At 44.8% G+C, this 22868-nt stretch overlaps 1 protein-coding gene and 1 pseudogene across 4 annotated transcripts in view; both read right to left on the reverse strand.

Annotated features, from left to right (window-relative positions):
• RRN3 (RRN3 homolog, RNA polymerase I transcription factor) overlaps window positions 1-22868 on the reverse strand; it is a 1162251-nt gene that overhangs the window by 725134 nt on the left and 414249 nt on the right. The window lies entirely within an intron of this gene.
• Window positions 13374-22117, reverse strand: LOC309557580 (putative pre-mRNA-splicing factor ATP-dependent RNA helicase DHX32; annotated as a pseudogene). The gene is made up of 3 exons: window positions 20997-22117; window positions 19430-19912; window positions 13374-13847 (listed from the first exon to the last, which is right to left on the reverse strand). The product of its transcript is annotated as a putative pre-mRNA-splicing factor ATP-dependent RNA helicase DHX32 (transcript).

Raw genomic sequence — 22868 nt, forward strand, 5'->3', positions numbered from 1 at the left:
ACCGGCTAACTCCGATCTATATTGTCCACAGATCGTATCTTACCCCTGTGCGACTGGCTCGATTTGACTCCTCCCGCTCCTCTGCATGCCCTAGGTGTTCTCACTCCCCGGGCACCTTCGGGCACATGATTTGGTCCTGCTCGGACGTGCAGGGATTTTGGACGCAGGTTGTCCGGTTCCTGCATGACCGTATGGGATGCCCGACTACCCTGGACCCCAAGCTGTGCCTACTTGGGATTTTTCCCGAGTCTGACGCGGACAAACATATGGTTCAATTTCTCCGGGAGACCCTGTTTGCTGCTAGGAAAGTAATAGCCCTGAAATGGATGCAGCCTGTGTCCCCTACCCTTGAGGCTTGGAAGGCAGTGGTGAGCGCTACTCTCCCTTTCAGGAAGGTCATGTATGCTAATAGGGGTTGCCCCAAAAGGTACAACAAAATATGGGATAGGTGGCTGGAGGCCCCTGACACATGTCAGACTTAAGAAACAGGGGATACTGCACGTATACGCTTTGACACAGCGACTGGTTTCTGGACCTGCGCCCATGGTCTCTACTGTGTGTTGGACTGTGATGGATAGTCTTTGATTACAACCCGTCAGGTGTATTGTTATCTTATTGTTTGACTCTTATGCCTTGTACTTTTTGCCCAGTGTGAGGCCTGCATTTTTTTGATTATGTACTCCTGTACTTGTGCAAATGTCTGACGGTATTTTTTCTTTTGTATGTTTATATGTCATGTTTAACTCAATAAACGTTTGTTTGGTTCAAAATTGTGCATGTCACCTTTGCACTACCTGTCACAGTTTCGGAGGCCCTAAAATTCCAAGATAGCACAACCCCCCCCCCCAAATGGCCCCATTTTGGAAAGTAGACACCTCAAGCTATTTGCTGAGAGGCATAGTGAGTCCATGAAATATTTTATATTTTGCCACAAGTTTTGGGAATATTACATTTTTTTTTTTTTTTACACAAAGTTGTCAGTAAATGATATATTGCTCACACATGCCATGGGTATATGTGAAATGACGCCCCAAAATACATTCTGCTGCTTCTCCTGAGTACAGGGATACCCCATGTGTGAGACTTTGTTGCAGTCTAGCTGAGTACAGGACCCCGAAAACCAATCCCCACTTTCAGGCTTTCCAAGGGCGTAAATTGTTGATTTCACTCCTGACTACCTATCACAGTTTCGGAGGCCATGAAATGCCAAGACAGCACAACCCCCCCCAATGACCCCTTTACGGAAAGTAGACACCCTAAGCTATTTGCAGAGAGGCATGTTGAGTGTTCTGCAGATCTCACTATTTGTCACAAAGTTTTGGAAATTGAAAAAAAAGAGGAAAAAAATGCATTTTCCTGTTTTTTCAAAAAAATGAGAGCTGCAAAACACTCACAATGCCTCTCAGCAAATAGATTGGAGTGTCTACTTTGCAAAATGGGGTCATTTGGGGGGGGGGGGGGGGTTGTGCCATCTTGGCATTTCATGGACTTCAAAAGTGTGATAGGTAGTAAGGAGTATGATCAACAATTTACGCCCTTAGCAAGCCAGAAGGTGCGGATTGGTTTTCTGGGTCCTGTACGCGGCTAGACTGCCAAAAAGTCTCACAGATGGGAAATCCCTGTACTCAGGAAAAGCAGCAGAATGTATTTTGGGGTGTCATTTCACATATACCCATGGCATGTGTGAGCATTATATCATTTACTGACAACTTTGTGTAAAAAAACATAAAAAAAAATAATTTCCTGACACTTCCTGACACTTGTGGCAAAATATAAACTATTCCATGGACTCACCATGCCTCTCAGCTAATAGCTTGGAGTGTCTACTTTGCAAAATTGGGTCATTTGGGGGGGTTTTGTGCTATCTTGAAATTTCAGGGCCTCTGAAACTGTGACACGTAGTGCAGTGGTAAAATCAGCAATTTACGCCATTAGAAAACCTGAAGATGGGGATTGGTTTTCGGGGTTGCATATACAGCTAGGCTCCCAAAAAGTCTCACACTTGTGGTATCCCTGTACTCAGGAGAAGCAACAGAATGTATTTTGGGGTGACATTTCACATATTCCCATGGCATGCGTGAGCAATATATCATTTAGTGACAACTTTCTGTAAAAAAAAAAAAAAGATATTGTCATCTTCCCGAAACTTAGGGCAAAATATAAAATACTCCATGGACTCAATATGCCTATCAGCAAATCGCTTTGGGTGTCTACTTTTCAAAAAGGGGTCATTTGGGGGGTGTTTGAACTGTCCCGGCATTTTATGCTTAATCTTATCCACACATCACCCACTCTTCTAACCACTTGAAAACCAAGCCTTTTCTGTGACTTTTTATTTACATGAAAAATTTTGTTTTTTTTTACTAGAAAATTACTTTGAACACCCAAACATTATATATTTCTTTAAAGCAGAGGCCCTATAGAATAAAATGGTGGATGTTGCAATTTTTTTTGTCACACGGTATTTGCGCACAGATTTTCCAAATGCAATTTCTGCAAAAAAAAAAATTTTTTTTTAATTTATTGCACAAATACACTATATAATTCCAATTTGTTTGGTAAAATTTAAAAGATGATCTTATGCCGAGTACATAGATATCAAACATGACATGCTTTAAAAATTGTGCACGCCCGTGCAGCGGCAACAAAGTACGTACATTTTTAAAAGCCTTTCAAAGTCTTTACAGGTTACCACTTTAGACTTACAGAGGAGGTCTACTGCAAGAATTACTACACTCGACCTGGCGTTCGCGGCGATACCTCACATGCATGCTGCAAATGCGGTTTACATATGACACTAGACCAACGCTTGCGTGCGCCATTGCGCGCAAGCACGGGGGAACAGGGGGGGCTTGATTTTTTATTTTTTTTTGCTTTTTTATGTTATTTTGACACCTTTCTTTTCATTTTTTTTTAATCATTTTTATTGTTATCACAGTGAATTTAAATATCCCTTATGATAGCAATCTGTAGTGACAGGTACTTTTTAAAAAAAATTGGGGTCTTTTAGACTCTAGATCTCTCCTCTGACCTTAACGCATCTGACCACACCAAAATTGGTGTGATAAAATACTTTCCCAATTTCCCAATGGCCCTGTTTATTTCTGGCAAACAGAAGTCATGAAATACTCTTAGCTTCGGGTATCTTAGGCCATAGATATGATTGGAGCCATTCTCATCTCCAATTAGCTCTATGGTTAGATAACTGAACCACCGGCTGCACTCTCCGGTTAACCGGTGGGACAGGAGAGCCCAAAAAAAAACCCTCCCACTGCATGTAAAAGCAGTCTAGCGGCCAATTTTCCGCTTGGATTGCTTTTACATGTAAGCCGACCGCTGGCTGTAAAAAACGATACCAAGATGATGCCTAAATCTGCAGGCATCATCCTGGTATAACCACTCAAAGTCCAGCAACGTACCAGTACATTGCTGGTCCTTGTTTGGCATATAGTGTAGGTTTTTTTTTTTTTTTTTTTTCCATGCAGCCTGTGGGTTGAACGAAAAAAAAAGAGAACCTATCAGAAATCAGCACAGCAATAATGTGTAGTATTACCCACCATTAACCGCCCAAAACATCCACCCACTTAATTCAATGATGGGTATACATGACACTATTCCAAACGTATACCAAAATAGGATTTTAACTGCAGTGCTGAAATCAGAAAATAGCCACAGCTGCTGCCAGCAAAGGTATCCATATATGCTAAGCGCAAACGCTGTTTGTGTCATAATATATAAAATCAATGTGGCAGCCAACGAGTACCTGCAAGAGAAACAGGTCACAAAAGAATGAAAAACAAACAAAGTACAGTAAAAGTACAGTAGGAAGAGTAGAAGAACATATAAAATGACTAACTCAACAACTGTTTTTGGATCCTTTTATTTTTCTTTCTAACTGTTGTTTCTCGATTTGGGACTGCGATTTTCCAGCTTGGGTCTCTCAAAATGTCGATGGACATCCAACATCTTTCAAGACCCTGTGTTTGTATGCCCTACACTGTGTCGTGCTGTACCCTACACTAAAACTCCATTAGTGTATGGTAGCGCTCAAAACATTCCCCGATGCAGAGACCAAGTTGGTCAGGACATTTGGGACAATAATAACGGGTGTCACGCCTAAATCCGCGCATGCTACAGACACGATATCTTCTTTGGGGGTATCTTTGGGTAGGGGTACTCGGGAGGACATGTGAAAAATGCCTCTCATGCAGCCGGCTCACTGCATCTGGAAGGGGAAGTTGGGCAGGCATGCCTCCTGGGTACAGATAGGCAAGGATGATCTCTTCCTGGAATTCCCGGAAGGATCCAGTTCGTCCTGACGCCCTGTATAGGACAAAGGCATTCAGCATAGCCAATTGGAATAAATAGACACTTTTTTGTACCAGCGTCTGGCTTTACGGGCAACTAAATACGGCGCCAAAAGCTGGTCGTTAAGGTCCACCCCTCCCATATTAAGGTTATATTCGTGGACACAGAGGGGTTTCTCCATAACGCCAGTTGCCGTAGGAATTTGGATCGTCGTGTCTGCGTGAAGGGAGGACAGACCATAAACATCCCGTGTATCCCTCCCACTTCACCGCAAGCAATTTGTCCATTTTCAAGCAGGCTCTCGCCCCCCGACTAAGACGGGATGTTACAAGCTGTTGGGGGAAGCCCCGGCGATTAGATCGCACGGTGCCACATGCGCCAATTTGTAAATCGAGCAGGTGACTAAATAGTGGCACGCTTGTGTAAAAGTTGTCCACGTACAAATGGTACCCCTTTCCGGATAAGGGTGACACCAAGTCCCAAACAATCTTGCCGCTGCTCCCTATGTAGGCTGGGCAGTTGGGGGGCTCCACACAGCTATCTTTTCCCTCATAGACCCGGAAACTAACTGTATAGCCTGTGGCCCTGTCACACAGTTTATACAGCTTGAACCCGTACTTGGCACGCTTGCTGGGGAGGTACTGTTTCATAGCAAGGCGGCCAGTAAATTTAATCAGGGCCTCGTCAACGCAGACAACTTGTTCGGGGGTGAACAAGGCTGCAAACCGCTGATTGAAGTGGTCTATGAGGGGCCGAATTTTGTGGAGCAGATCATATGCAGGGTCTCCCCGAGAACGACAGATTTCATTGTCGCTGAAATGCATAAATCGCAGAATTTGCTCATATCTCGCCCTGGACATGGAGGCAGAGTACACGCGCATATGGTGAAGTGGGCTAGTGGACCAATATTGCCGCAATTCACTCTGTTTGGTTATGCCCATGTTCAGGGAAAGGCCCAGAAAGATTTTAAATTCGAAAACCGTTATTGATTTCCAGCCGAATGGTCTGGCAAGGGGCGAATTTGGGTTGGTGGCGATGAATTGTTGTACATATAAATTTGATTGATCCACAATAGATCTGAAAAGATCTTCCATGAAGAACAGCTCAAAAAAGTTCAGGGGCGTAAAACCAGCTGTCTACACGTGGATTCCAGGTTGAGCAGTGAATGGGGGAAGTACTGGCGCTGTAGAATCAGTGGGTTGCCAATTGGGATATGCCAGTGCATCAGGGAGGGCACTATGGGCTCTTCGGGCCTGTCTTCGAATACGCGGTGACTGCGGGCCACTACTCGTGCTAGCCACCGCACCAGCTTCAACTGCACTTATGGGACTCGCCACGTCACCAAGTGTTACTGCAGTGCTGGTTGTACTAGGTCCAGGGTGTACTAGGCCGCTGGCGCTTGCCAGGTCGCCAGAAGGATGAGCGGCACTAGTAACCACACTCTGCTCCATATGAGCATTCTGCGATTCATGCATCTCAACAACTCCAGAATGGGGTCGGGTACGCCTGGGTCTAACAGGGACCCATCCGTCGTCTGAGCTATCTGTCAGGGAGCCGCTGCCATCATCTGGTTCGTATACTGACCCTGATTCTGCCAGTGTAGCTTCCCCATCGCAATCATCTGACATGGCCAGTATACTATATACCTCTTCACCACTGTACCAACGTTTGGTCATTTGGGTAACTAAATTTACCGGTACAGTAGTGTGACTCACAGGTAATAAAAGCACCTGGTTGTCAAGGAATATTTCAAGTGCTACCAAAAAAAACTGCTAATGCTAGCAGGGGTCAGGCCTGACTGCTAACACAGCGGTTTTGTGTGTTGTGTTTTTTTGTAAGTGACAGTAATCTATTGATTACTACACTTACCTGGGTGAAAGGGTTAAACGCAGGTGCTGGCCGGAATCAGTGCTGATCATGCAAACACCGCATTTTGGGAACCCTAAACTATGGGGACGCTAGTATAGTTCTGATCAGATCAGATATTGATCTGTTCAAACACTATACTAGTAAAGGAAGTGTATGTGCGTGTGTGTATGTGTGGTAATCAAGGGGTTATTTCCAACTATGCGCCGGGGATCTGCACTTTTTTAGACTGCCACTAACACTAGCTAATGTCACCTGTGTCACTAATAATAGTGATCAGAAAAAAAAAAACTGTACACTATAAAAGTGACACTGTGACAGGGCACGGAAGGGGTTAACTGGGGGTGATCGGGGGGGGGGGGGTTAGGGGGTTAAATCTTTATTGCGGGGGTGGCCGGGACCCTAAACCTCTTTTGGGATAGAAACTAACTCGCTAGCGCAAACTCAAGTCACAATCACACTAATACAAAATACAATAAAAACAGTATATTATGTTTGTATTAGTGTTCAATGTGACAGAGGGGAAGGGGTTAACTGGATGTGATCAGGGGGTTAAATCTTTATTGGGAGGGGGTGGCGGGTATCCTAAGGATAAAAGGAACGGTGACAAGCGCTAAACCTGGTCACAAGTCACACTTATACGGGTATATAGAAAATGCTATATACTGTATACAGTGTGTGTTGTGACAAGGGGTGTAGGGGTGATCAGGGGGGATCAGGGGGTTAAATCTTTATTGGGGGGGTGGCGGGGACCCTTAACCTCCTAGCGCTTATTCAGGTCACAAACACACTAATACAAAATACAAAAACACAGTATATTACCTTTGTATTAGTGTGCAATGTGACAGGGGGGAGGGGTTAACTGGGGGTGATCAGGGGGGAATTGGGGATATTTATTGGGGGGGCGGGTATTTTAAGTGAAAAAGGGGGGGTCGCAAGCGCTACACCTGGTCACAAATCACACTTATACAGGTATATAGGAAAATGCTATATGCTGTATACAGTGTGTGTTGTAACAGGGGGTGTAGGGGTTAACTGGGGGGGGGGGGGCGATCGGGGGTTAAATGTTCCTATCTAAGTGTACAAGTGTGTGCTTTTGCAGTTACTTACAGCTAGATGTGCTCTCCTCTCACGCTGGATACAAAAAGGATCATGGGAGGGGGGGGGACACATCTTTGCTGAGCCTGTGTTTACATTTCACAGGCTTAGCATGTAATCTGATTGGGCAGAACCGATCTACAGGTCCAGGCCAAAAATTATTGGCCTGGACCTGATGACTGATCGGTTCTGAACCCCATCAAGCCATTGGCGGCAGGGGGGGCGGGAGCACGCATAGGACCTTCGGGAAGTGCCGACGTAGACCTATGTTACTTTGCCTGGCCGGGGCTGACTGCCGACGTAGATAGTTGTGCGGCGGTCGGCAAGTGGTTAATATGTGATATTCTTACTGTTGTTGAGGAATCCATTTGTACTGCACACATGGGCACAGCAGAGATTATTTCATGCATGGACCAATGCGGGTAAGGATTACTTTCCTTTCTAAAATTGTTGGTGGTAAATTGCTTATCCTTCTTTGGAGGAGCTTTTGCTTATGTGTGCACATACAAATGTGGAACATGGTAACTTAATTGTCCTGCACTGATTGTATAGGAGCTTCAGGGAAAGGATACAGATCGTTGAGTTTACACTCCAGTTTACCTATTCTTTGTTCACGAGTATCCAAAAAACTAGTTAACAAGCCGTAACAATTGCTAAGTTATACTTTACGCAGTATACATGTTTTCAGAGTTTTTTTATTTTGAGGTAGGAGAGCGACCCAGGATGACTAATGATCTCAAGAACTTACTCTAACAAGGAATTTTTTCTTTTCTTTCTTATACGCAAGAGTCGTTGCCGGGTGTCATTTCCCCCCAATAGGGGCTGACAGTCTGTCCAGCGGAGGGTAGGTGTGGCGGCTGCCTTCAGCTCCTAACTACTATACTGTCTACCTGGGCCGTTGGGCCCCAGGTGGTTAGTATTACCTATTTGGTATCTTCTTAATCTGTCCTCTCAATCTCTCTTTTCTATTCTTTTTCTAGTCTCCACCCTCTCCTAATCCCTCCTTACTCTCCCTCCATCCCACCCCCTATCCCTACAGGATGGCTTATTCACATCTGAGTAAAGCACCTTTTATCATTTCTCACAAAGTCAACGGCCTCAATTCCCCCGAAAAAAGGAGTTGTTTGATGTACGAGCTTAAAAAATCCAAAGCCCAAATTGTTTATTTGCAAGAAACACATTTTCGTAGCCCCAATATCCCTAAATTGAATACTAAATATTACCCTATAGCTTACCATGCAACCAATCCCCAAGCTAAAACCAAAAGAGTGACAATCTTGTTCCACAAGAATTGCAAATTTATAATTCACGAACAGCTGTCAGACCCAGATGGCAGATATCTGTTTTTATCTGGTTCCCTTAATGGAAACCCAGTCACTCTGGCAAATGTCTATTTCCCGAACAAGGCACACATTACCTTCTGTACCCTGATAATGGATGAACTCAAAAAATTTGCAAAGGGATGTATACTGTTGGGCGGGGACATTAACATACTCCTGGACCCCCTGCAGGATACATCCTCCGGCAAAACCTGCATTTCATACAAAATTATTAAAAATTCTATTCTTTTCAGCTCCACATAAACGCTATACACGCATAGATCACATCTATATCACACAAAGAGACCTCTCCAGACTGTCTAAGGCAGATATAGGAATAATCTCTTTCTCTGATCATGCACCTATCTCTGTGTCACTTCTGCTGGATGCTCCAGTCAGGGGAGAGTTTACATGGAGGCTGAATTCATCATTATTGGTCAAACGTGACAAACTGATATTCAGACCTCTATAACAAACTACTTCAGATGATGTCCCTCCTTTGTTACTTTGGGAGGCTCACAAGAGTGTGATAAGGGGAGAACTTATCAAACATGGAGCGATTTGTAAGAAAGAGAGGGAAAAACTCACGGAAACTTTAATAGGGAAAATATCAGACCATGAAATGCAACATAAATTTAGTGCATCACAGCAGGTTGAACAGGAACTGATAACACAAAGGAAGGCACTGAATGATTTATTACAATCAAAAATTAAAAGGTCTCTGTTCTTTAGGAAATCTATTACAAACAGGGGGATAAAGGAGGCAAGTTATTGGCTAGAGCCCTGAAAGAAATACAACTTGATAATAATATTCATTGCATCAGAGGTCAAGAGGGAGATCCAATACGAGATCCGCACAAAATGGCTGATTGTTTTGGATCTTTCTATTCCAAACTCTACCACATTCTGCCATAAAGCAAACCCGAAGGACTAAGCGGTCCTCGGGACCAATTGATTCGGGATTATCTAACACGTAGCGGTCTGCCTGCCTTGCCGAAAGAGGCAATAGATGATTTAGAGAGAGATCTCTATAGATGAAACGAAAATAGCAATAAAAGAATTGAAAACAGGGAAGAGTCCGGGCCCAGACGGATTCACGTCCCAATATTATAAACTTTTTGTGGACTCTATTGCCCCTCACCTCACAAATGCTTTGAATTCCATGCTTGAGAAACAAAACCCATCTAGAGACACACATATCGGTAATCCCCAAACCTGACAAGGACCCGACTTTATGTGCAAGTTATAGGCCAATATCACTCTTAAACATAGACCTGAAAATATTAACCAAAATAATGGCAAACAGATGGGGAATTTCTTACACCATGTCATAGGGCCAGAGCAGGTGGGCTTCATGCAAGGCAGGGAGGCCAAAGATAGTGTCATAAAGGCCTTGAAATCTGATTCATGGAGTACGGGACACAACTGTCGAGGGCCTTCTGCTATCCACAGATGCGGAGAAGGCCTTTGACAGGGTCGCGTGGGATTTCTTAATCCACACCTGTAGACACATCGGTATGGGATCAAACATGTTGAGTTGGCTTCAGGTTTTATATTCCAATCCTACAGCGAGGGTGAAGTTTAATAATACTCTGCCATCCCCGTTCTCATTAAAAAATGGTACTAGACAAGGATGCCCCCTATCACCTCTATTGTTCATTTTAACTCTTGAACCCCTAATTTGCACCATCAATCTCACACCAGATATACATGGATTCCACAGAGGAACGAGAGAATTTAAACTCTCAGCCTATGCAGACGACCTTTTGTTTTTTATTTCCCAACCACATATATCCATTCCAAATTTGAACAACCAATTTAAGGTATATAGATATCTGTCTAATTTTAAAATTATTCACAGCAAATCTGAGGCTTTGAATGTGACCCTTTCTCCAAGACTCCTCAAACTGACAAAGGAAAATTGCCCTTATAGATGGGAAAACAGAGCATTGAAATACCTTGGCATTAAACTCACACAACGGATAGAAGATTTATACGAGGCAAATTCCATCCCTATACTGAAGCAAATAACTAATGATTTTTAAAAATGGAATGTGAAACCTTCTCTTGGTTCGGGAGGGCCTCCATCATAAAAATGACGGTGCTGCCTAGGCTGCTCTACCTGTTCCACACACTCCCGGTTAAGATACCTACACCTTTTTTTCGCAAATTAACCACACTACAAAGATCCTTTGTGTGGGCAAATTGAAAACCACGGATTAAACTAAAATACTTACAACTGCCCAAATTGAATGGAGGCATGGCACTCGCAGATTTTCAAAAGTATTATCAAGCTACGCATCTATCAAGGGTTCTAGACTGGCACTGCCATTCTGGAAACAAAGATTGGGTGAGTGTGGAGCTTGGTTGGAGCAATACCCCTTCGCATCACCTTCTATGGACAGATCAATGAAAGTATCCCACAGACATTAAAAAACACCCGCTCATAGCTACTACCCTAAATATCTTCAAAACCGTTGCAGCTAAACAGAACATTTCCTCCTTCCTGAGCACAATTGTTCCGCTTCACAATAATGCAGATTTTTTACCTGGTATTGAGAATAACTCCTTTTCACTAAGACAGAAAGGCAAATATTACCCACTGAGGGTCAACCAATGTTTCAGAAACTCTAAAATTCAGTCTTTTGATAACCTTAAACTTGAGAGTGTTCAACTGAAGCACCTTTACAATATTGGTCCTACCTACAATTACATGACTATATCTCACGCAATAAACATAAGGAACTTCTTCACAGGCTTCCCTGACTGATTTTGAAGAGCAGTGTATGAGAGGAGGGCGAATAGAGGGAGCCACATCTCAATCCTACAAAAAGCTTATTGAGGCACCTCCTGATTTTGTTGACCCATATAAAAAATTGTGGGAGACGAACTGGGACGCTCCTTTACATCAGCCCAATGGGAGAGGGCATGCTACTTCTCCCATAAATGTTCTCTAAGCACCAAAATACATGAGACATCCTACGAACTTAGAACACAATGGTACCGTACACCGGTTGCCAGTCACCGCTGGTCTAAGCCGAACTCAGACGTGTTGGAGATGTGGCTCATCTCAAGGTACTCTTCTCCACATTTGGTGGGATTGCCCCCAGATAAAGGACTTCTGGAGAGAGGTCTCCGAATGGGTGTGACACATCACAGAAACTACACTGGACCTAGATGTGGCATGCTGTTTACTGCATATTAATCGGTATCCCTATAGAAAATATAAAAAATCATTAACACGCCACCTGCTAAATGCGGCTAAAGCCCTCATTCCCATTCATTGGAACACCAAGACGGTTCCTACTATCCAAGATTAGCTAACTAAGGTTGGCTCCATTTATGAGATGGAAGAGACATTGGCCATTAGAATGCAGAGAAATTACATCTTTCAAAAATTATGGTTCCCCTGGCAACTATTTACAGTCTCAAAAGAATATATGGATCTCATGAATAAGTAAATGAGACCGTCTTGATTACATTTACAAATCCTAGGTGCAACAATACTGCCCCACTTTCCTTCCCCCCCCTTCCCGTCCCCTTTCCACCCTTCCCCCCCCCATTCCCGCCCCCTTTTCTATCTATTTCATATTTCTTTACTTCTTTTATTCTTAACTTCTCTACTTTTTCTTTCTCTCTGTCTTTTTTCCAATTTAGGGAGGAACCGCATTACACAGTTCCTCCTCTAGACAATTTCTTAACAGTAACTGATTCTCATTTTTTTTTCCTCAGTACTCATTATGCCTACATTTCTTATGTATTTAGAAATTTATGCAAATATTTAACTCTCTATATTCACCACTCTCTCTCTCCGTTTGGAGTACGAAGATTTACATAGCTGTTCATTACATATGTTCACTGTTACTGGATAACTTGTTTGAAACCGAATGCACTTTACTTTTGTAATGCATATACCTATATATTTGTTCATTCTCTTGAATAAAGTTTTATATTGTGAAAAAAAAAAGAAAAAAAAGGAAAGTGTGTGATGGGATCCATTTGAAGTGAGGCTGGTTGCTATGACACCGGCATGGGGCCCATCTCAGCATGCTCCATGAAGTCCTAACAGTCCTCCGTGTCTCTGCGGGGCTTTGATTTCATGGGGCTCCTGGTGGAGGATGTACTAAAGCCGGAGGTAGGCGAGGGGGAGTCCGGGTAGTCTGCGCATCCCGCCGTGCCCGCAGTGTAGCTTGAGTCTGCAGCATCATTTTCCGCCACCAGAGGTTGCAGAGCAGGCGGCTTCTCAGGTCTACCGCCTGCATTTTCTGGTAGTCTCTGCAGCATTGTGGGAAAATATTCTGACCGTTTTCTCAGCGCTGGCTGTTCGGTCCAGTTCCATCGCATGCCTGGGCGTGGGGCAAGTGTTCCGCGACTTGGGAATGCTGTTGGAGGGTCGTAGTGTGTCCTGTAACTCCTATGTTAGGCTGTGTTCCCTGGATGTGGAGCGGAGCTCTCTCAGTGAGCGGTCATCTCGCTGTGCGGTCCCCACGCCCCCCCTTGTCCAAAGAATTTAATGACACATTCCTAGAGGGTCTTATCTATTGCATTTTTTTTTTTTTTTTTTAACAGGCGAGTTTATTGTATGAGACATCTCTGCTCGGCTGCACTAGATGTTTCTTCTTCCCCCGTGGCTTTTACCTGATTTTTTACTATAAAACAGGATTTATATCTTTATTATTTTTACCAAAGCAAAATTCTGCAAGAAAAATATACAAAAGTCTATGAAATTCTGAATGTGTAGCATCTCTCTGTTGTCAAGTTCACAGTTCATTAAAACTCCTTTGTGTTTGGAACACAGATTGCACTTCTATTGCCTTTTTTTTTTTAACAGGCGAGTTTATTGTATGAGACATCTCTGCTCAGCTGCACTAGATGTTTCTTCTTCCCCTGTGGCTTTTACCTGATTTTCTGGCGAGTTTTCCGGTGTAGCGATATTAGTTGTAGACTCCAGAGCGTTTTCCAGAATCTCTTTGCTTTCATTGGGGGGTAGATTGCCAAAATAATATTGGGGCACCATCTGCATGAACAGTTGTGGGGAAATTTCTTTGGCAATCCTGATACAGCTCCTATCTGCTACACTTTCATGGAAGAGGACCTATTCTTGGAAAATGGGATTGAGGTAATACCCTGAATTGGGATGTAGTTGGCCTACTTGTTTTTGTATCAGCTTGATGTAATTCCCCAAACCGTCAACATCCCGAGCAATCTGCATAAAATATCCAGAGAGAAGGGATTTCTTTATGTTCAATATATTTTAATCAGAGGGGCGTGGCCGCGGCGCGGAAGATGGCTGCTTGCTAATCCTGCACCGCTGAGCCGCCCGGGACAAACGCAAACCACACAGAGCTCAGACCCAGCAGACACCCGCCAGCCGCACCGGCAGCCTCCGCAAACGCCCGCCGACATGACCCGCAGAAAGAAGGGACCGGAGCAGTCCAACAAACTGTCCGGTTTCCTCATCTCACAGAGCTCCGGGCTACACCAAAATGGCGGCGCCCCGGGAACACGAGGAGGACAGGGAGCCGCTGCGCTCCACAAACTGCAGCCGCTCTCTACCCACCCACCGCTCCACAGGCAGATCGCCAACGCGGACAGTGGCCAGTCATCTGGGTCACCTTCTCCTCCTTCTCCCTTGTCCAGGAGTCCAGCTAAGAACAGGCAGAGGAGAGACTCACCGCAGAGACCATCCATGTTCCCAGGTATGGACACCAGCCTCCCTGGACAGCACACACATGCTTCTCCCTCTCATGGCCCTGACCCCTTTGCCTCCTTCCCCACCGGTAGCAACCCTATCTCAGAAGGCACTATGAGAGACATGATGTATGCCCTGCGCAATACTATGCAGGCTGACATGCGGTCTTGCATACAACAACTCAGGACTGACATGGGCTCCTTGGGCACTCAGGTTGATTCCCTAGAACGCACGGCTGACACCCATGCCACCACTCTTAATTCTGTCATTACAACACTTAATGCTCAAACGGATGAAATCCACTGGCTCAAAAGTAAGGTGGCAGACTTAGAAGACGGCTCCCGGCGGAACAATATAAAAATTAGAGGAATCCCTGAAACAATCCTGCCTAACCAGCTCCTTCAGCATGTCACTGCACTTTTCCAAGCACTGCTCCCTAACGCATCAGCATCAGATCTCATTATAGACAGGATTCACAGACTGCCGAAACCATCATTCCTGTCAGGAGATGTACCCAGGGATGTGCTCCTCAGGGTTCACTTTTACCATGTGAAAGAGCAACTTATGATGGCGACAAGGCAAAACATGCCGCTACCGGAGGGATATGCAAACTTACAACTACTCCCAGACCTCTCCAGGCACACTCTGCAAGCCAGGCGTAATTTGGCCACCATAACCAAAGCCTTACGCAACCACAATGTGCCACACAAGTGGAAATACCCAGCAACTCTATTTGTCACTCATGCGGATCCACTGTCCTGATAAAAACTCTGGACGAAGGGATTCAGGCACTGCGGAGATGGAACTTTTTGCCACAGCAACCCTTTGATCCTCCTGCATCGCCTCCCCTCAGGTCACTGGAAGCGGACTGGCAACTGGTCTCTCGTAAGAGACCCCCCAAGCACGATGACATCTTTACGAGCTCTACTATGTCATCTACATAACTCCGACTAATGTCCCAGGCCATAGGAGCGTGAGCCCTTGGCCCTCTCACTTTGTATCGGTATGACCGATCACGGACTGCCGAGACGGTCCTTTTCTTACCCTTTTACCCTGTTTGTTTTTTGTTCTTTTGTTTTTCACCAATTTACATTTGTTCTACATGGCATCATCACTGCGTATACTGATCTCCTACGAAAATCCCACACCCTAGGGATACATCCTTATGGACACTTCAGGAACCTAGACTTTCTTCTCCTCTACAGTAACAACCGGTGCTCACCATCGCTAGATCATCCGGACGTCCCATGACTATTAAACTTTTATCCATCAACGCCAATGGCTTAAACCATCCCGCTAAGAGGCGCACATTATGGAAAGAGGCCTTGGACCATGGTGTGGACGTTTTAGCGGTCCAGGAGACCCATTTCAAAAAAGGGTTCACCCGTCTTGTGCCAACAAGGACTACTCCCAGATCTTTCTTGCCTCCGCAGAAGAAAAAAAGAGGGGAGTTCTTCTGGCCTTCAGATCGTCGCTGTCGGTCAAGATTCACCACTCTGTCCAGGATCCACAAGGACGATTCATAATAGTGGTTTGTGAACTGAACGGCTCTCCGTTCACCATAGTTAACTTGTACGCCCCGAACTCACATCAGTTGCGATTTCTAAGACGTCTACTCAAGCAGGTACATAAAGTCAGACAGGGTCGCTTGCTTCTGTGTGGCGACTTCAATGTTGTTGCAGACCCTGGGCTGGACACCTCTTCGTCCCCCCGGGGCCGGCAACAATTGATGGGGGGGATGCTACATTCAGAAAAGCTGTATGATGTATGGCGGTGTCAACATGCCACCGAGAGGGATTACTCCTACTTCTCACCCAGGCACAGGTCTTACTCTCGAATAGACTTATTTGTGGTTGATGGAGATCTCCTATCAAAAGTGTCCTCCTCGACAATCCAGGACATCACTTGGTCAGATCATGCAGCGGTTGAACTGATCGTCGAGGAGAATGCTCGGGTAGCATCATCTCGTATTTGGAGATGCGATACTGGAATGCTGCAGGACTCGGGCTGCTCTACTAGGGTCTCGGGCAGCATAAAGAAGTTTTTCCTGCTTAACAAACCGTCGGCCTCGGACCCCTGGATGCTGTGGGGTGCACACAAGGCCTTCGTGAGAGGGGTGTGCATTCAGCAGCAGGCCAGGAGGAAGAGACTGCGGAACCAGAGAATGTCTTCCTTGTTGACTGAGATTTATGTTTTGGAGGAAAGTAATAAAAAGGGCCCCACAGTCACTATTTCAGACCGCCTAACTCAACTTAGGCTAGAACTCCGAATCCTCCTACTGGAGGCCTCGGATAAACACCTCAATTACCTAAAGCAAAAATCCTACTCACAGGCTAACAAGGCTGGTAAATTTCTGGCGAATAGAGTTAAACCAAAGCAAGCCAAGTCTAGAATCCCGTTTTTGATAGACCCCGTCACTAAGGCCAAAATTACGCACCCGCAGGCTATTACAGATGCCTTCGCATCTTTCTACGGTTCCCTGTACAACCTAAAAGATGACCCCTCAGAACACCAACCCTCAGTGGCAGACATAGAGAAATTTTTAAGCGCCATTAATCTACCGACACTCTCCTCATCCCAACTGGCCTCTCTCAATGCACCCATCACGCTTGAGGAAGTCCAATCTAGCATTAAAACCCTACCGAAAGGCAAGTCACCGGGGCCTGACGGTCTCCCCAACGAATATTACCAGCTATTCCTTCCTCATACAGGTCCCACGCTGACAGAGGTCTTTAACAAAGCTATGACTGATGCTAATCTCCCCCCCTGACATTCTGAGTACACACGTAGTCACCCTCCCGAAGCCCGGCAAGGACCCAACCACCCCAGCGATTTTTCGCCCCATCTCTTTACTAAATTCGGACGCTAAAATCTATGCGAGAATCCTATCCAAACGTATTCAACAGTTTCTCCCCTCATTGATAGCCAAGGACCAAATGGGCTTTACGCCTGGTCGCCAGACATCCGACGCCACGAGACGAATGGTAAATATTCTCCACCTAGCACACCGACGTAAGATACCTGCTGTCCTCCTAACGTTAGATGCCGAAAAGGCGTTTAATAGGGTACACTGGGGTTACATGGAACGCACGTTACAAAAATTTGGTTTTTCTGGCCCTATCCTTTCCGCTATACTAGCCCTATACTCCTCTCCCTCAGCCCATGTGTACACGTCAGGGATAGTGTCCAAAAGCTTCCCCATCACTAATGGCACGAGGCAAGGGTGCCCCCTCTCCCCCACGATTTTTAACTTACTAATAGAACCCCTCGCCGAAACTATTCATTCACATCCTCAAATCATTGGCTTTCCTTATCCCTCATACCACCACAAAATCACATTATTCGCGGATGACATCATCCTCATGCTAACAGAACCATCTAAATCCCTCCCAGCTGCGTACACGATCTTACAACAATTCCACAGTATCTCATACTATAAGCTCAACGCGTCCAAGTCCACGGTCCTGAACCTTGGAGTTGCGCGTCAGACACAAACTCTACTCGCATCGTTGGTCCCCATCCCTTGGTCCACGGACAAAATCCACTACCTAGGTATTGACCTCCCAGCTGATCCCACAAAACTCCTAACAGTTAACATGACTAGACTTCTCCACAAATTAGACACGGAAACCACACATATGCAACCTCTGTACTTATCATGGCATGGAAGAGTAGCTGCATATAAGATGTTTTTGCTCCCTCAACTTTTATACCTGTTTAGGGCCCTTCCCATTCACTATCCAGCAACATGCTTAGCCAAATTCACATCTCATATGAAAAAATACATATGGGGGGGGGGGGGGGGGGGGCGTTGTTCTGCCTCTGTCCTGACCACCAAAAGATGCCATGGAGGAGCTGCAGTTCCCGATATTCAAGGATACTATTGGGCCACTGTACTAGCTCAAACCCGCAACTGGTTCCACACAGTAGATGCCCCCCTTTGGGTAGACTTGGAAACCAACATAACCCCCACCGAGAACCTTAGGGACTTACTTCTGGGAGATGTGTGGCTCCCTTGGAACCTCTCCTCCTCCTCCCCCACCATGCAGGCCTCCATTAAGGCCTGGCGCAAGGTCATCGGGCCCGACAAGGACTGTGCCCTTCTTCCTACCGAAAATATTTCATCCTCAATCCTACACATATATTTGCCTGACCTCCCTGTGAGTGTCACTACCCAGGGGAATATCACGACTATTCAGCACCTATACAGACAATCCTCCCTCATGCCCCCTGACCAGATTCAGACGCAATACCAAATACCGCGCTCCAGGTTTTTCCAAATTTACCGTATACACCACTTCATGAGACAACACCCAGTCCAGCACATTAAAGTGGAGGGGAAAGTATGGGAGCTGCTTACGGCAGCCCCCAAAAATACACCAAAATTGTCCAACTTTTACCATGCCATTCTAAATACTGGTGATTTCTTCAAAACAATGACCATGTTCAAGTGGGATAGAGATCTCAGGGAGTGTTTCTCGGTATCCCGATGGAAGCGTGCATTGTCAGAAGCAAATAGACATACTCATTGTGCTAATCACTGGGAGATGACCCTTAAAATCACCCATAGATGGTACTACACACCATACAGGTTAGCGGGTTTCTCTAACAAATACTCCCAACTCTGCTGGAGAGAATGCTCCTGTGTAGGTACAATTTTTCATGTGATGTGGTCCTGCCCGTCTCTTACTAGCCTGTGGAACCAAGTGTTCAGCTATATAGCGAAACACACGGGTTGTAAAATCACACCCAATCCAGCTCTGGCCATCCTGCACCTAGGTATGGATACCCTCCCTCAAGTGTACAGACCATGGACATTGCATGTCCTACTAGCCACGAGAACACTAATTTTGAGGAGGTGGAAGTCCACAGACGTGCCTAACTTGACTGAAGTGATCTCACTGTTACGTACGAACTATCAGTTTGAAAAATCTATAGCCATTAATAATTCGCAGCTTCATAAATTCACTAAGTATTGGGACTTTTGGTCCAAAGATTGAAGCTTAATCATTTCTTATAGTGTGTAAATGACGTTGATGATTGCCATGCATTTGTTGTACTGCCATGTACTTGTTACATTGAAATGCTGTTTTGTTTGTTTGACTTAATCTTTAATAAAAAATATTTAAAAAAAAATATATATTTTAATCAGTGCCAACAGCCGGTTTAGAAACTGGCAGTTCCAGTCTCTAATATGTCCAACAGTTCCCCTCATATGACACACACCATCTCTAGTGCAGAATAGTTTAACAGGTGATCCTGACACCACCTCTCAATGACGCCTGGTCTGAATTTGCTCCTCCTCATCTGGTCATACTCTCTGTAGATGTTGATCAAAGTGAAGTGATCCCCAGCAGGTTGTAAGAACTTCATTCTGCTGCTTAGCTTTGCTCCATCATCATCGATGGGTGAATCCAGGAAACAGCTGGGTGCTGTAACCATGTCAGCCAGCGTGAGGATTTCATCCACGCAATTAAACTCGCAGGCTGCGAAAATAGATTTTGACAGCTGTGGATCCAGTGGAAATTCAGACATAATTATTCCAAATTCAGAGAGATTTCCATCATTGTCGAGGGCTGCTAGGTAATCCAGATCTTCCAATGCCTGCATTAAACTTTCAGTTTCTGGCCTGTTGACCACTTACCAACTGCTCTGCCCTCATTATACGTTGGTCGTTTAAAGCTAAATACCAGGGTTATGGCAGCAGATAACTGCGGGCGGGTGGATTTCAGATAAGGGTGGTCTCAGCGGCGGATTCGCCATGGGATCACCCTTACGGTGCGGCAGAATAGGTGCCCCCCCCCCCTCCCGCCGCTTCCCGGACCGGCTGGCAGCGGAGAAAACTATTCGGTCCCGGATCAACAGAGACAGGAAGTCAAGTGAGGGAAAGATGGCCCCCACTCGACTCTATGGTCTTGGAGGACTGGAGCAACGTCAAACATTGTTGCCTAGCAACCGGTTTAAAGGGCCAATTTTTTCAACAATTTTTTATTTTTTTTATTTTTTTAGTGTAGTTTTTTTGACCCCAGATCTCACAATAAAGAGGTCCTGTCATGCCTATTTCTATTACAAGGGATGTTTACATTCATTGTAATAGGTATAAATGATCAAACATTAAAAAAAAAAAAAAAACTGTAAAAATAAATAAAATAGGAAAAAATAAAAAATAAAGTGCCCTGTCCCCGTTAGCTCTCGCGCAGAAGCAAATGCATACGCAAGTCCCACCCACACATGTAAACGGTGTTCAAACCACACATGTGAGGTATCACTGCGATCGTTCAAGCAAGAGCAATAATTTCAGCCCTAAACCTCCTCTGTAACTCTAAGCTGGTAACCTGTAGACATTTTTAAAATGTCGCCTATGGGGATTTTTAAGTACTGTTTGTCACCATTCCGCGAGTGTGCACAATTTTGAAGCATGACATGCTGAGTATCTATTTACTCGGTGTAACATTATCTTTCGCATAATGGAAAAAAAATTTGGCTAACTTTACTGTTTTCTTATTTTTTTTTAAAAAAAGTATTTTTTTTCCAAAAAAATTGCATTTGGAAGACCACTGCACAAATACGGTGTAATAAAAAATATTGCAATGATCTCCATTTTATTCTCTAGGTTCTCTGCTAAAAAATTATATATATATATATATAATTGTTGGGGTTTCCAAGTGGTTTTCGAGCAAAAAAAAAAAAAAAAGATTTTAGCTTGTAAATACCAAGTGTCAAAAATAGGCCCGGGCTTAAAGAGGTTAATAAATTCACAGTGGACCAGACCGGCAATGTCCATCCTCTTCAGAAACAAGACCATGGATGTCAGGTTAGACTCCTGGACCTTTGGAGTAAGGAGGGTTTTCATTTTGGTTTGGGTGACCTCCTCGGGGTAGAGACAGAACATTTTACCTGCAGGACCAGAAATCAGAATCTGCTTCCTCATCTCCGTTTGAACCTTGCTGATCGGCTGAGTGATGACAGACTCGGCACTTATCCTGGTGTTGCAAACCTTCCTCCTTTCCAATCCAATATTAATGACAAAGTGCACGTTGCTTATCCAGACCAGAGACTCGCCATGGCTGCTTCTTGACACCACATTCCTCCCACGGTCAGTGCCGCCGTGGGCCAGCCCACTGTACGGCGTGTAATAAGGCAGACTGTGATGAGGCTAGATTGGAATGGGATGCAGTTCACCCAGTGCTGGATATATGTGTAAGCTTTCCCGATGGATCATTTCCAAGGCACTGATCGCTCGTAAATATCATCAATTACTGACTCCATGACAGGATAGAAGAGGGTTTGACATCCTCTCCCTTAGTAACATGTCATCTGTGCAATACCTTAAGATAATCTCATTAGTACAACAATTCACAAAAGGCACCACATAGCAAACTTCATGTCCAATATAGACATTCATTTCATCTGCCACCCTCATCACGAGACAGACAGCGGTTTGTTTTTTGAACCTGGGTACATATGACGGTCTTGTGTTGATTGTGAACAGATAGGCAGTATTCTGCACCACTGTGGGATTTGTGAACTTTTGCCACACTTCGCTCCTGGTGACACAACCACAATTTGTTTCCGCACCAAATTCTCCAGGAAGACATATTTGGTTTTCGAAATGGGCAGCTTTTTCCTCTGTTTCAGGAGCTCATAAAACCTCGACAAGTATGGCAAACCGTCAAAGGGGTTTAGCTCCAAGTCATCGAGCAGGCCTTCATCCACATCACTGGGGTCAGATTCATCAAGAAGACAACTCTTCTCCGGCAAAACAGCTAGGAAGTCCTCGGCTCCTGGTGGTGTTCCAGGTACGAGAGCCATTACCGGACAGAACAAAGGGGATTTCCCATGAATCCAGACGCTTCTCCGCAAATTTCATCCAAAAAGTTGCAATGTTGGACTTCAACAGCCATGGTGATACAGACTGCTCCACACCTGCACTGTAGGGAGTGAAAGGACAGGGAGAGTAATACGTTACAATCCACCAAATAACATCTGCTGGTCACAGCTCTTCACCGCTGTAGTCATGAATGTTGCAGAGCCGCCAGTGGTATTGCTCTATGGATTTGTAAATGTGGAGGAGAATCCAGCATGGCTTGTAGGAAGTATCTGTGATACTTTCAGTTATAGTTTTAATGTTATTCCTGGCTCCTGATCATTGCTGACCAATCCAATTTGGGTATCAGGACAATTAGGTTGTCCACAAATGTGCTTTAACTTTAGTTTTGGCACCGGAAAAAGATCTGTAGGATGTATAACCTGTTATACAGGTATAGCAGTCAATCTCACCAATGCAACTCCAGGTCTTTTTAACCACTTTACCACCGGAGGATTTTGCTGTCTTCCGTCCAGGCCACTTTTTGCGATTCGGCGCTGTGCAACTTTAACTGACAATTGCGCGGTCGTGCGACGCCGTACCCTAACGAAATTTATGTCCTTTTTTTCCCACAAACAGAGCTTTCTTTTGGTGGTATTTGATCACCTGTGCGATTTTTACTTTTTGCGCTATAAACAAAAAAAGAGCGTTTATTTTGAAAAAATAATATTTTTAAAATTTTTCTATATGAAATTCCCCCCAAAAAAATGTAAAAATC

Source organism: Pelophylax lessonae, assembly GCF_965119305.1.
Source record: "Pelophylax lessonae genome assembly, chromosome: 6".
Lineage (NCBI taxonomy): Eukaryota > Metazoa > Chordata > Amphibia > Anura > Ranidae > Pelophylax > Pelophylax lessonae.